Raw genomic sequence first — 14,984 nt, 5'->3', positions numbered from 1 at the left:
CTTAAAAATGCATTGTTCTTCTTCTAAAGTGAAATCCAAAAACACACGATACAACTTGGTGATTTCAATAGTGTGTTATTAAAATATATTTTATATATAAATATATAAACATACACTCGTTGAATTCATAATATTATAAGGAGTAGCTGGGTTGGAAAAAGGGGCTTTGTTACGTACTACTTCAGAGTTGGGATTTTTCAGCTATGAAAGTGAGGTTTCTACAATCATTTTATCTGAACTTCTCCACAACTTTTGCCCATTTTTAATAAATAATGAATATGTATGATATTGAATTTCCCACATCAGCAGAACAGGCAGCCTTTATTGAGGAACATCTTGAGAGTTTGCTCTGCTGCTTAGGTTGCTGGTTAGTCCAAAGGGTCCCTAAGCAGCTTAAGAATGTTTTCACAACCTATCTGGTTGTGAAGGCGTAAGGCAATTAGCTAAACACACTGTCATGTATTTAGAAAGTGCAGGGGTAAGACCCTTAAGGTGCTGTGAAAGAAACATTTCTAAGGAATTTTAGGGATCGAGGCTTACTGCAGCACGTGCTTCTGCCTGTGTGACACACTGAAATGGTTTATAGTTCAGATCACATTTCAACTCAGGTCTTCCATGAAGCAATCCTTATGGCAGGTAAATAAGAATTTAAATCAGCATTACCAAGAAAATATTTGTTTTGTTTTTCCAAACATCTTCAACTTTTTGTGCTGTCTCAAAGTTGATATTCAACTACCTTCCAGCTTGAAGGAAGGAAGGTTTAACTCAATAAGAATTGGAATCTTTGAGAGATTACTTCGTATGACAAGATGTAAAAAACCCCACAAAAACCCAAACAGAAAAAGAGTTTTAGAAGGTGCTGTACAACCCCATTTATCTGTAAAGTAGGGATTAGATTGTTTTAATCTTAAAAGTTTTCCTGCAAAACGTTTTCCAGTTGAATGGAATCAATGTGTACTGTGAGCCATTTATGAAGAAAGCAAGCTTTAGTCAGTGCTTAAATGACTTTTGAAAACAGATAAAGTTAGGGCAAACTGGTAAGGGAGAAAAGAATTCAGAGAAGTAGAAAATTCCATGCTTCATTTTATTTTGTGTTTATAGACTTTAGAACAAGCTAAACACTCAACTCTTCTCTAAAACCAAGCTTCCTGCTTTTCATATGGATTGCAATGACAGCTGGGGTAAAAAGAGTTGTTTTAATTAAAACTCCACTCTAGGGAAGATCTTGTAGAACTAGCATCTGTACCTGGCCTGATGAATCTCTAGTAAACAAACAGATGGGGGGGGGGGGTTTAGCACAAGCATCAGTGTTTTAGAGGATAACAAAAAGCAATTTTGCTGGCATTTCTGAACACTCTGAATATAAAGCAGATGTAGCTTTGTTTAAAATAGTACTAAAATGCAACTGTTTCAGGAGAAGAAAATACAACTAAAGTAGAAGTTGCCTTATCTGTGTATTTGTTAAAAAACATCTCGAATTGCACCGATATAGTACATTTATCTTACTCTCCAAACACATTTTGCACTAATCTGACTCCCACCAACATCAGGTTTAACATACACAATAATAGAAAAACAAATCTGAAGACATGTTCCTGAGGGTAAAACAATAATTTGAGAACACTAGCACTTTTTGTCAGCTTGGAGTATTCTATACAGGAGTCAGCATTTAACTGAAAAAACCCTCCGGTTAAGGCAATAATGAAAGCTGTATTAAAAGAAGGAAAAAACCCAAAACCAGTTCAGAATAAATACTGTTAGAATTGGGAAGCAAGATTCATTGATATATGCTGCTTTGTCATACATTATATTTCTCCTAATAATCTTTTCTTTCATTAATGCAGACACAAGACATTCACATACAGATGTTTGCATGCTGTTTATTGCATGTTACAACACGAAAACAGTAAAAAGGATTTTTTGCCCTTTATTTTCAAAGGTCTGTGTCCATGATTTTTCCACATTTGTGTCTACCACAGAGAAATTGTTTCTGAAATATATACAAATTTTTTAATATAATACGTGTGGTTCAGTGGAAGCCTTTTCCCTCTTTTGTTTAAGAGTATATTTTCTTCTTGTTTATATTTAAGAATATTATTCCTTCCAACTCAGAATAAAGCGTGGAATGCAATTTATGCTAAGCACAGTAGGGAAATGAGGAATACATGTACTCATCTTTTGCCTTTCAGTCAAAATACAACAGTTTCTATACCAAATGTCTAGAATAGATACTGATTTTTTCCCAACTTTTAACCAATTGAAGTAGTTGTACCTGTCACATAAAAATGTGAACTCTTTCTCTGCCAATACCCTGTTATGCATATGTACCTATGAATTTTGGTTAAAATTAGTCAAACAAAAAGCAGCTGATATTTCATTATTATAAAGAAGAATGAAAGTAAATTTAGAGGGTGGGAGAAAAGCAAATTCAGTGATTTTATGATTTGCATGATTTTCAATGCTAAAACATAATAATAGCAATCGATTCCCAAACAAAGGAGGAAAAAAATGTGTATATATGCATGAACACATGTATGCAAGTGCATTTTATGCCTGTTTATCATTTTATAGTGCTTAAATGTGTTGGTCCTGTTTTCTCGGAGAATTCAAGGCAAGACCACCAAAGTAATGAAAATGACTGCTGGAAGCCTGCAGAAATCACTTTCTATAATTTTAATTGGCCATGCAGGAGGTGTCCTAATAGTTCAATGCCCCATTTCCTCCCATTCTTATATCTCCGTCCCCCAAATTAGAATAAAGTGAACCTTGGAAAGAAAAAATTAAACTAGAAATAAACCATGGTTATGCTACAGAGGGAAGGAGAAAGTGGAAAAATTACATCCAAATTTCATTCTGGAGCCTTTTCTTGCCAAAAGAAAAAAAAAAAAAAAGGGTTGGGGAGGGACTGGCAGGGTGAATATGATGTTATTGAAGCAGAAATCATACCTGCTGTCTCAGAATTGCTAGAGAGAGATGGTTAAAATAAAGCTCTTTGTCACCCCCAGGATCTGGAAGCCACTTTCTTCAATGTTATACTCGGTAGAAATTATAAATCTAGATTTTAATAGAGCTTTTTATTGAATATTTCGAAAGAATCCTATACTCATATGCTTACCACCACATATTTGCTTTGAAGAATCCTCTTTACAGCTTTTAATTAGCTTCCTTGTGTACAAATTCAGAAGTCTTGACCATTCAGTAACTTACATTGCACTGTGAATCTCATCACTACTTGAGAAAAATGAAGCTGTTAACATTTGACTCAATTTGATATTTTAAAAAAGACCCAATCTGACATTTTTTACAGGTATGTATCATTTCAGACAGAAAACATAACACTGCATTACAGTTGTAGTGGTGTCTGCAACACAAGCAGAAATAAACTGCGTATAAACAGAAGCGAAAGAATACTATCCTTTAGATCAAGAGTAATAAATCAAAACCAAAGGTAAGCATTTTCTATTTATTGATTTTCACAGTATTATCCAAGTATTATTACACTGTCCTGATATAAAAATAATTTGTTGCAACATAGAAGTTGCCTTTTCCCAATACTTCAGTAATAATATAAGGAACCCAACAGTTCTAGACTATTAATTTCTAAACTCTACTGAAATAAATGAGCATACTTTCCTTCTGATGTTTACCTATCGAACCTTATCTTTTTGTGACTACATCCATATGATATGTGCGTAAAGTGGATTGGTGTGACGAGTGTAAAAAGAATGCAGGATAAAAGGCAATGAATTACAAAGAATGCAAGACACCAATCCCTCTGTCCCACTCAAATTTACAGAACGTTATGTTTTCCTCAGGCTTTTATACTGTGCATGTATGTATGCAAGCGCTGTGCTGAAGGTCTTTTACAAAGAATATGTTCGTCCTGCCAGAACACAACAGGCAGAACACAACAGGCAAACAAATATGTTCTCAAGCTATAGTTCCATAGCCATTAATATTGGATCTGTGCACTACAATACAGATTTGACTTGTATTAGACACGAGAACACAACTGCATTTTTCTCTCAAATCAGATGGTGCAGACAATACAGCTTCTGTGATAGCTTTATGCTCTACAGCAGTTACATAACAGCTATTGTAGAACAGATAACAGTCAATCTGGCATAAAGCCTGACAATAATGTTAACTTGTCAAAATTCCCAGAAAAGTGTTGAGTTAGCAGAATATGTTTGTACTGGATCATTGCTTACCATCATGTAGCTGCAACATTCTTGATTAGAAGTAGGAGCCCTAAAGCCAGATTCAGTCTGCTGTTGAACTGTGGTCTCAGAACAACTTACCCCACCCAGCTGTGGTGTAGCACTGAGCTGTGCTTTGCTCTTGTTGAGCCAGTTGTTCCGCCTGTCATCCACAGAGACCAAACTGCACAGAAAGCCAAGGCTTAAATAGGAACAATAACTTAATTCTTGTGACTCCCAATTCGTGCTAACAGAAAGTACATTACAGGTAATTTAACAGGTAAAAGAGTATATACAATTGTTTTACTGCTTGATTTTCTTGAGCTACAGTAATATACCTAATTTACCCTGAAAGTTTAGCTGTGCAGGAATTGAGGCTAAGAAAACTGTAAACAAACGAACATTTATTCCAACTCACAAAACAGTTACTTTTCACTACACAAACCCAACAGAAACTACTAATGCGGCATGTTTATCTGAAAGGAAAATACCCTCCCATTTTTAAATATCACAGACCCCTCAGCTAGCCTTGAGAATGTCTTTAAATTCCAGTTTCACATGTAAATCTGTGAATAAGATTCTCTTGCAAATACTAAAAGAAATGTCTATTTTTTATAGCACCTAATTTCAAATGTACAAAATGCTTTCAAAGAGCAGGAGCAGAGATCTCCTTAATAATTTGATTATATTTCAGGCAGCATACGTGGGCTTTAAATCAGTGGCAAAAGACAGACAAAACCAAGTCCCAGACTTAGCCATCCCAAGGCCCTAGTTCAGACGATGTTCCCGTTCTTAAAATGAAACATAATTCATCTGAGAACCACAGATTAAGGGAATAATGAGTAATATCACAATGAGAAACTAAATTTGGTCTGTTCTAACTGTGAAATTATGTTCTCATTTTTGGGGTGTTAATTTTGCAGCAAAACAGAATTACATCACCCCAAAGAGACTACTTAAATATTAGATTTAGAATAGGCATATTTTGCATACCCTTTTGTGCACACACATGGAGTGGGAATCCTAAAAAACAGCAGTAAGAGCAGTTTCTTAATAAATTTCCCAGTAGTCATTTTAAAGAACATGATCCCAATGTGGAATAGTAAAATTTTCCCCTCAAAAAACACTAATAGGCTCCTATTTAACTTGTCTTGCTTCTTTTATTTGATACCAGTAGTCTGTTCCACTGGCTGTAACAGGCCCCAAAATCATATTTACTTTGTGAGCAATTACTAGTATCCCCTGTGATACCAACACCATGCAAGTTCTCAGAATAATAAATTCCCTGAGGCAAAGTTCCTGCTTGCTATGGTCAGTGTATTCAGAAAACCTTTTCTTGTACTATCATATTTTGAGAACTGCAGGTTGAATTCAGGTTTTCCATGCAGCACTTTTGACAAGCAGCACTCTTGGGAACATCCTCTATCCTTCTTAAAGGGCAGGTTGCATATAACAAAGTAGGAAAAGGGCAGCTTCTTAGTAAAGAACTCCAGACAGAAGTTGAAGCTTCAAAGAAAACCTTATACTGACTCAAACTTACTAACAGTTCAAAAGAAGTAAATAGTAGTGGTGTTTTACACAGGCAAACAAACACAGAGCAGACGTGATTTGCACAAGAACCTACCCAAACACCATTAGTTTCACAGCATAACAAAAATACACATAACATGGACACAACCTTGATTAGAAAAAAGAAAAGTGCTGTGGATCTTTTTGTTTAAAAGAATTGTTTTGTATCAAAGAAAAAAAAATCATAAAGCCCAAGTTTTTCATTTGGTAGAGAAAATGGGATATGGCAGCACACATTTGGAACTGCACGGTAAAGAGCTAAAAAAACCCTAAACAAAACAAACAAACACACACCACTAAAACCAGCAATTACAAGAATGATAGGTTCAAGGAATAACTTTGTATATCTAGATCAACTCCACTGCATATTAGAGGGAAATACTCCTCACCCACAGAGATTGAGTCAGACCTCTGTTTAGCATTACCTCAGATAATTTCAGTAGCTCCATATTTAACAAAATTCTTAAAGGATTCTTCTTGTGTCCCCTCCTCCCCTTCATGATACATAGTACAGAAGAGCATTTTGTACAGCTACAGCAATAAAACAATCCCTAATCTATTATTATCAAAAGTCTGAATAAGTATATAACACTAGCAACTCTCAAATATTAAAATATTTTCCATGCTTGTGACATTTCGCTGAAATTCTTTATTTTTAGACAGTCTTCACATTGACAAAATCCTTAAATGTAAAAGCTGCTCTGCACAAAGTCTGGCACAATAGCTCTAAGATAGAAAGAGTTGCATTCAGCTTTATTAAGTGAGCCTATTTCACCTGCCTTCTTGAAAACAACTTTTTAATATTTTATTTAATTTAATTCCACATCAAAAAGAACAATCAACAATTTACTTTCAAGTTCTGCTTTGCAAAAACTTATGCTTATATATATATATGGCAGTAATATTAGGAACTATATCCCCGTATATTAATGACTAATGAAACACATGAACAACGGAATATATGAAAAACATGAAAATACTCTCTAACAGATGTTTCTGTACAACTTATTCTAATGTCAGAAAGAGAGAGCCTAATATTCTTTCTGCACAGCTAAGTTCCAAAATTTAGTTGTTATTGTTCCTTTAATTTTGAAAAGAAGAAGCGCTAACTTGAGCTCCTGACATTTGATAATACAGAGTCTGTGCCTTTTATAACAATCTGCATGTGAATCACTTAAAAATATTCAGCTTCTTTTAACTTGACAGCTCAATAATTTACATGTTGATTGTTCTCACTTTGGATACTTAGAATTTAACACCACCTCCATGGTCCTACTTACATATTCTTACTTTAACAAGCTTCACAGAATCTGCTGAGTTGGAAGGGACCCACAAGGATCAAGTCCTACCCTTAGCCCTGCACAGGACCATCCACAAGAGTCACACCCTCTGCCTGAGAGTATCATCCAAATGCTTCTTGAACCATGTCAGGCTTGATGCTGTGACCACTTTGCTAGGGAGCCTGTTCCAGCACCCAATCACCCTCTGGTTGAAGAGCCTTTTCCTAATATCCAACCTCAACCTCCCCTGACTAAACTTCAGACCATTTCCTTGGGTCTTGTCACTGTTTGCTACAGAGAAGAGATCAGTGCCTGCCCCTCCTCTTCCCAGGAAGTTGTAACTGCAGTGAGGTCTCTCCTCAGTCTCCTCTTCTCCAGGTTGAACAGACCGAGTGATTTCAGCCACTCCTAACACAGTTTCCCCTCAAGGCCCTTCACCACCTTTGTTGTCCTCCTTTGGACACTCTCTAATAGCTGAATATCTTCCTTATATTGTGGCGCCCAAAACTCCACACAATATTCAAGGTGGGGCCACCCAGAGCAGAGCAGGACAATCCCCTCCCTCGACCGGCTGGCGATGCTTTGCCTGATGCCTCCTCGGACACGGTTGGCCCTCCAGGCTGCCAGGGCACTGCTGACTCAGATTCAACTTGCCAGTGAGCAGGACTCCCAGGTCCCTTTCTGTGGCACTGCTTTCCAGCATCTCATTCCCCAATCTGTACATACATGCAGGGTTGCCCCATCCCAGGTGCAGAGTCCAGTACTTCCTTTGTTGAACTTCATATGGTTGGTGATTGCCCAGCCCTCTAATTTGTTAAGGTCTCTCTGCAGGGCCTCCCTGCCTTTGAGGGAGTCAACAGCTCCTCCCAGTTTTGTTTTCTCTGCAAACTTGCTTAATATCCCTTCCAGTCCTGGCTCCAAGTCATTTATGAAGATGTTGAAGAGCACAAGGCCCAAGATGAAGTCTACTAATGACAGGTTGCCAGTCTGATGTTGCTCCATTCGCTATTACCCCTTGTGCTCGACCCATGAGCCAACTGCTCACTCACCACATGATGTGTTTATCCAGCTGTGTGCTGGACATTTTGCTCAGAAGGATAATGTAAGAGACAGTATTGAAAGCTTTACTGAAGTCCAAAAAGGTTACATCAACTGGTTCCCTTGATCAACCAGGTGGGTTACTGTGTCATAGAAGGAAATCAGGTTTGACAAGCAGGACTTTCTTCTTGTGAAGATGTGCTGCCCATGACCAGTGACTGCATTGCCTTTCAGGTGTTTTTCAATAATTCCCAGAATAATCTTCTCCATAACTTTATCAGGCACTGAAGTGAGACTGATAGGCCTGTAGTCCCCAGGGTCCTGCTTCTTGTCCTTCTTGAAAACTTGGACAGGATTTGCCACCTCCCAGTCAAGTGGGACCTCTCCAGATTTCCAAAACTGCTCAAAAATCATTAAAGAGGCTTTGCAATGATATCAGCCAGCTCTTTGAGGATCCTTGGATGAATCCCATCTGGGTCCATGGGTTTCTAGGGATCCAGCTGAAGCAGAAGATCCCACACAATTTCAGGGTTGACTGGGAGTTGATCATACTTGCAGTCATGGTCCTCCAGCTCAGGGCACTGATGAACCTTGGTCCATCATCCATGTAGAAGACAGAGGCAAAGACATTATTAAACACCTCTGCCTTGTCTCTGTCCCTGTTTGTGAGGCGATTGTCCTCATCCTCTAACAGGTCAGTGATACTTCTTTACTGCCTATTATCATTAACATATTTGCAAAATCTCCTTTTGATATCCCCCCATTTCTGGTAGCTTCAACTCCAGATGAGTTTTGCCCACATGAATTTTCTCCCTACAGCAGCAAGCATCATCTCTGAATCCTTCAAATGTCACCTGACCTTGCTTCCCCTGGGCACACACCTTCCTTTTTTGTCTTATTCCAAGAGAAGATTGCTGTTCAGCCAAGACATCCTTCTTCCTTGCCTGTCTAATTTCCAGCATTTGGGGATTGCCTGATCCCGTGCTCTGAAGAAGAGATGTTTAAAAAGTGACCAGCACTGATGGACCCAAGAACCTGCAATAACATTTTGCAAGGGGACCACGCTTTCTAATTCCCTGAAAAGCCTGAAATCTGTTCTCCTATACAGTATTGAGATTGTGTTGTCTCTTCCCCTCCTGTTAACAGAGATTTTAAACTCCTTCACATCAGGGTTCTTGTGGCCAAGAGGCCACCAATCTCCACTTGGCTCATGAGATCCACCCTGTTGATAAGCAGCAAATCAACAAGAGCATCTTTCTAAGTTGACTCCCTCAGGACCTGTTCCATAAAGTTGTCATCCAGGTTTTTTAGGCATCTTCTGCCCTGGGTTGTACCAGCTCCATGATGTTCCCAGTTAATTTCTGGCAAGTTGAAGTCCCCCATAAGGACAAGGGCAGTTGACTTGGAAGTGTCCCTTAGTTCCTCAAAGAATAATTCATCAGTCATCCTCCTGGCTGGAAGGTTTATAGCAGACTCCCATGATGACATTATTTGTTTAGCCCTTTGATTCTTACCCAGAGGTTCTCAAGTGTGCCATTGCCAACTGTGAACTCCGTACATAACATATTTTAGCCAAATCAGTGGAATCAGTTTTCAAGTACAATTGAATTTTAAGAAAGTGATCTGAAAGATCACTTTTTTTAAGAAAGTGATCTATGCATAGATTTGCACAATCTGTGAACTGAATCACTTAATAGCGAGCATATTTTAATGAAGAGAATTCCCAAGCTTACCTTGGCTTGCAAAACATCACAAATTTTAAGATACAATATGGTCCTGCAAACTTTGTATCTATTTCCAAAAAAACATTCTAGCTTGTGTAATAACTGATTTCCAGTATGTTGAGTCTGCTTTGGTGTCAGAAGGCAACCTCTGAAAATCTTTATCACTGGATGTGAAATACTGAATTTTTTCATATCCTGTGTGTTTTCTGTACAATTTCTGTAGCAGAGAAGAGTACACTTTTGCAAATCCCAGAAGTTCTTGGGCAATAGAGCTGCTGCATAGCTGAGACATTTAAGAAATCTGGGTTGGGTTAAGATACCTACCATAAACCTTGGAGTAATATATAGTCTGAAGTCCCCTCAGGGGTAAGAAAGTGAACTGGAGAAACCAAAGATTTCAGTGACTTCTTAATTGTGATGGATGGAAGACCAGTGGTAGAGCTGCTGTGCAATTAAAAACATTGAATAAAACTGTATCATGATTTCTCTTTCTTTTTAAACTGACCAGGTTGCAACAATTCCATACCCATCTCTAGCCATAAGACCACTGTGGTCAGAGAAGATAATTGATTCCTTGGAGGAGAAAAATCAGTGTCTGCTAGAAAAAAGGTTACAATTCTTTACATAGATACACATGAAACTGCTTTGATAAAATGCTTTTTTAAAATCATGGATTTTTGGTTGTTTGGGGGTTTTATGCCTTTTTTTTTTTTTCCCACCAGCTCCTCCTGTATTCCTTATAGCTTTCAGAAAGCAGCTGTAGAATTCTAGAATTAGCACTTCCCCCTGCTCCACCCAGAGATCACATTTTCAGAGTTTTCTGCATATCAAGAAAGAAGAGAGAATAAATGCAAGTAAGAGAAAAACAAGATTCAAGATAAAGCAGCAAATTATAATACTTTTTTTTTTTGGTCATGCAAGGTTGGAATCTTTTGAGACAATTAAAAAACTTGAAAATTTTGTATCTGAAATGAGCCAGTAATAGAGAACAGAAGTCTAATTTACCTGCACTTATAATTTTCTTTTTCCTTAGAAGGGCCATTTCAACACTAGAACTATGATGAGCAATACAACTCATTGGGGAATTTTTGTGAAATAATTTAAAACTGAGATAGCAATTATTTATGAACATGTATCTCATTGCTCCTTGAATCACTTCTACTGGTATATAGTTACCCTTATATTCCCACAACACTTCAACTGATATAGAAAAAAACCCTACTCCCATGAGAAACAACACTACACTATAAAATACCACTTAGTTTTCTCATCTAAATGTAGTTTTGAATTGTTCTGGAAAACATTTCTTCTCATGTCTGTTTTAATATGCCACACTGCAAGACATGCTTCAAAGTATAGCGGAGTGAAATGATTGTTGAAAATCCTTGAATGTGTCAAACAAAATTAAAAGGGTTGCACTTATTTAATCTTTTGTAATAAACATAAACATGGGAGTGCATAAGCACAGAATACAGATGATTTTTAAAGCTTAAGACTCAAGAAAGGAGTGTTTTCCTCATTTAAGAGGAAAATTCAAACAGATTAATAATCTAGAACAGAATTTAATTTTTAAAAAATACTTGAAGTACAGCAAACATCTGGAAGAAATCTGTTGTATTTCTACTAACCTTCATAATTACTTGCATTACAGTACAATAGGTGAAAAAAAAAGTCTTCCTCTTGTTACAGGCACAGGTATCTGATTTGGCAACTTGCCTTCTACTGAATAATACCCATATGTTCTATTATAGTTTCCTTAGGGTACTAGAGTCTCAGGCAGCCTGGACATTTGCAATGATTTTAAAGAAACTCAATTCAATTTTCAGTCACTATTTTGCTTCCAACTTGACTTTAAGGAAAACCTACATCCAGACAGTAGAAAAAACCACTTCTGTAGTTTCTACGTTTTGAGTAAACTAGAAGTCTATTACACAGAGGAAAAAATAAATTTGTTGTTTTGGGGAATTATCCTTTGTGCATGTGTTCTGTAACAATCTAATTAAATCAAACATATTTAAATTCTGACATTTCTTGCATCACAAATCTCTGAATTAATCCACTATCACCTCGAGATGGTCATGATCTGTGTTCAGCACACCAACTGACCAGTAAGCTGGATGAAACGAAGATAACTCCAGTGGACATGTAACGGAACTTGTAAGAGTTAAAATACCAAATACTCGCACATTACTTTTCACTTTATCTAAAAGAGATAATTCTAAACTAAGTGAGGTTGGTTTGTTTGTTTTGCCTTTTTTTTTTTTCTCCCAGTAAGCCTTTACATCTTTTAAACTGGATAATATAATCTAAGTGAACATTTTATTCAGCATAAAATCAGACAACTGTCAAAAGTGAAGCATTCACTCAACTATTTGCAAAAGAAAAACTAGGCTGCTTGCTAATCTTTTTCCCTTCCCTGTAAACTGTACCATAGGATGAAATCACCATGATACCAGGACCTCATATTTACTCTTCATATTTAACTTAGCTTATTATTCAAAGAACATAGAGTATATATTTTTTTTAATTGCATCAGTAGAGCTTGGTTAAACTGGGACACTGAGGATGACATTCAGTTGTAAAGAAATCCTCTGTAAAGAAATCTTTCCAGCTAAATCTATTAATAAGCACTGAAACAGTTAACACTGCCTCAATTATCAGTTTTTTACATTAATCCTTCATAGAATTCCATATACTTGGGCAAAAATCCTGCCCTTAGCAACATCATTGTCTCCACAGACCTTTTCCCCTCTGCCTGACAATTAGCTTTTTCCGCCATGAAGTTGAAGTAGCTTTCAGTTCTTGGTAACTCCTGTTGTGCTGTATTGGGAGTTTGCTAGTTTTCCCACTGGGATAATATTTCTAAGTTATTTGGTATACAGAGACCTTCATCACCTCAGAAACAGCTTATTAGTCAACATAAAAATACTGAAAGCTCATGCATATAAAGTAGACAGCTGTATCATAAAAGCATGTATTAGGCATTGCATTGCTGATTTCTCATTTCCACAGACTGTGAGTTATGGGTAGGAAATGGGCTGACATGAATTCATTAATATGAAAAAAAGTGGGAAATTTTGTCTATTTAACCCATTCTACAAGATTTAAGTTTCTAAATCACATACCAGAGGTCACACCAATTTTCATTTAGACAATTACCTAAAGACAATTTTATACAACATACTTTCGCTTCATGTCCTGGGTAAACATTGATGCAGTAATTATGTAGTTGCAAAAGTTAAAGATTTGTGTCCCAAGGCTGCTAAAAGAAAAGGCAGCATATTCTGAATAGACCATCTTACAGTGAGTTCAGGCTAGTTTACCATAGCTGCAGTGAGTGTCACCGGCAGAAATCGTGGAAAAAAGAAAACACAACTTGATGTTCAGCTAAAACTACTGTTGTTGTACATATATTTTAGAAGACTGTCAACATTCTGTAGCCTAATATGTATCTTAAGACACTTTTAATTTCTTAAATCTAAAAACTAAAGGCAAAAAAAGAAGCAAACAAGCATTTGTTTATGAGAGGTTATGAGCATTATTAAATACTCTATTTTAAAGACAAAGTGTCTAGTGTAACCTCTGCAGAAGTTTTCAACCGTTATTAAACTAAACACATACTACTGTAGTGTAAGCCCCAATACAGTATAACTGTTAGAGAAGTCAGACTGCCCGATATAAACTATCATCAGTATAAAAACATACTAATAATGAAGGAATATTCTAGAAATAATTTGTAGTGTGCTAAAAGCCTTCAGTTAATAAAAAGAAGAATAAGAAAAAAATAATTAATGAATTAGCTCAGGTAAAACCATAATGTTTTAGGAAAATATAAGCCATACTTGCTTTATAATTTACATTCATATGTAGGTATTCATATTAACTTTCATTGATATCTGCATGAACATGTTGTTGATAAGCACTGTGTTATGAGAAACTCCATTACTTGTGAACAAAGATCCAGTACCACTCACGAGCTTGGTAATGCAAGGTCATTCTCATTATCTTCTCCACACTTTATTCTCCCCTCTGTGGACCCAGTAATCACGAGGACTCTTTGAAATGCTGTTGCAGCATTATACTGATTTATTTTGAAATATACTATTTTTAATACTAATCATTGGAACCGCATATTGGATATTTGCTAAGGTTACCTTTAAAACTATTAGGCTACATACTGTGAACAAGGCAATCCCCCACACTTGAAAACTCCATAAGCAGTGCTTCTCATTACTAAAAGTGGACAAAGTTACAAATAGTTTTGAAAAGTTAACCTACTGGACTAATTTTTTAAATAAATAAATAAATCTGCCACTAGTGGCTGCAGAGGATTATTTGCACTTCCTAGTGAAGTTAAGGACCTCAGTGCAGACCAAGCAAAACCTCCCCACGCAAAGCCTTGGTTTTGTACTTCCCATCTCATGCTTTGCACTACACAACATCAAGTCAGTTTTCTTTTACGACACCCTCATTTGATAAATTTTTCCATCCATTTGACACACGCTATTGGGATGCTTGAGGGAAAGCATTGTCAGATGATCTGAAGAGATCAAAACCTCATAATTTAACTCAACATTTTGGCTAATGGTTGAGCATTAGAAATGACAACTAACACACTATAGCATCATTCCCATAATTGTCACTCTATAACAAAGGGTTTACAGAAAGGAAGCAGCATTTTAAATGCATCTTTAGTACAGCAATCTGAAATAATGGTTTTTTAATTTTTTTTTCCTGTGGTAATATTCATGTGCAGTGAATCAAAGGTCTGCCTTGCCCAGCAAATTATCCTCTCCCTCCCAATTTGTCCTCAAGTAGATATCAGAAAATATATATCATCCTTGCCTCAGTGCTTTCCCACCAGTCATTTTCATTTACAGCTTTTTCTGAGTTGGAAATTATTTTTGAGTTTGGATTTTTTTGTGTTAATTACCTCACAGTTCTTAGGGCAAAGTTTCTTTTATGCTAATCAGGACATGGTAATAGAAGCAGAACCTGATGTTAATTTCAAATTTTATAGTTAATATTATGAATGCAATACATTTGTGTGCCATTCAATTTTGCAGCCAGCAGTGGTTGTTCTGGTACAACATGTAGCACTTCCCACAACAATGGCTTTTGAAAGTTCCCACTGTTCCACTATGGAACAACATATGTTCCAGCCCCCCTTTCAG

This window comes from Empidonax traillii, unplaced genomic scaffold, assembly GCF_003031625.1.
Source record: "Empidonax traillii isolate 1590-97213 ecotype Southwest subspecies unplaced genomic scaffold, ASM303162v1 scaffold727:size316264, whole genome shotgun sequence".
Classification (NCBI taxonomy): domain Eukaryota; kingdom Metazoa; phylum Chordata; class Aves; order Passeriformes; family Tyrannidae; genus Empidonax; species Empidonax traillii.
The sequence above is the reverse complement of the archived record's forward strand: the minus strand, read 5'-3'. Positions refer to the sequence as shown.